Source organism: Myotis myotis, unplaced genomic scaffold (genome assembly GCF_014108235.1).
Source record: "Myotis myotis isolate mMyoMyo1 unplaced genomic scaffold, mMyoMyo1.p scaffold_m19_p_11, whole genome shotgun sequence".
In the NCBI taxonomy this organism is placed as follows: domain Eukaryota; kingdom Metazoa; phylum Chordata; class Mammalia; order Chiroptera; family Vespertilionidae; genus Myotis; species Myotis myotis.
Genome location: NW_023416315.1, coordinates 50,219,285 through 50,220,632, shown reverse-complemented (window position 1 = coordinate 50,220,632; position 1,348 = coordinate 50,219,285). Strand labels below are relative to the sequence as shown.

General features: G+C 34.9%; 1 pseudogene; it reads right to left on the bottom strand.

Annotated features, from left to right (window-relative positions):
- Positions 1–738: 738 nt before the first annotated feature.
- On the bottom strand, positions 739–851 carry LOC118666659 (annotated as a pseudogene).
- Positions 852–1,348: the final 497 nt, after the last annotated feature.

The window sequence follows — 1,348 nt, the reverse complement described above, 5'->3', positions numbered from 1 at the left end:
AACACACAGAAACCCTGCCTTCATGGTAATTATTTTCAAGTTTTCAATATACATGATGCCAGAAGTTGATAAATGCTATAGTAAATATAAGAAAAAAAAAGATTTGCTTCAACAGCATTAACTAATGTGTAGCCAATAAATATTTCCTATTTAAATAACAAAGAAAATTAAGTTTTCACAATTGCCTTTTTTAAAAAGAAACTTTTCTTTAGTATAGTTTTAGATTTACAGAAAAAATTAGAAACATAGTATAGAGTGCTCATATACCCCACAACAATTTTTTTTTAAATATATTTTATTGATTTTTTACAGAGAGGAAGGGAGAGAGATAGAGAGTTAGAAACATCGATGAGAGAGAAACATCGATCAGCTGCCTCCTGCACATCTCCTACTGGGGATATGCCTGCAACCCAGGTACATGCCCTTGACCGGAATCGAACCTGGGACCTTTCAGTCCGCAGGCCGACGCTCTATCCACTGAGCCAAACCGGTTTCGGCCACAACAATTTTTTTTTCTATATTAACATCTTACAGTAGTATGGTACCTGTTACAATTAAGGAACCACTGTTGATAAATGGTGAAGCCTATACTTTATTCAGATTTCCTTAGTTTTTACCTAATGTCCTTTATTCTAGAATTTTATCCTGGATGTCATATTACATTTAGTATTCATGTCTTCTTGTGATATTCTTTGCTCTAACAGTTTCTCAGATTTTTATTTTTTTAAATTTTCTTTTAAAAATTTTTATAAGGAACACTTCATGAATTTGCCTGTTTCAACCTTGTGCAAGGGCCAAGCTAATTTTTTCTGTATCATTCAAATTTCACTATATGTTGTGCTGAAGCCAGCACAGATTTTCCTTGTTTTTTTATGACCTTGACAATTTTGAGGAGTTACGGCCAGGTATTTTGTAGAATGTCACTCAGTTTAGATTTGTCTAGTGTTTTTGTCATGATTATATTGGTATTATATGTTCTTTTAAAGATACTTTATGTCAGAGAGGAAGGGCAAGAGAGAGAGAGAGAGAAATAGAGACATCGAAGAGAATCATTGATTGGCTGTCTCCTGCACATCCCACTTTGGGGATCTAGCCTGTGAGCATATACCCTGACCAGGAATCATACATGACCTCCTGGTCCATAGTTCAATGCTCAACCATTGAGCCATGCCAGCTGGGCAGGTTATATGGGAAGAACACCAAAGAAGTAAAATGCCATTTTAATTACATCATATCAAGTGTTGGTATGAATAACATGACTTATTACTGCTGATCTTAACCTTAATCACCTGACTGAACTGTTTGACAGTTTTTTTCCATGGTAAAGTTTCTATTTCCCACTTTCTCC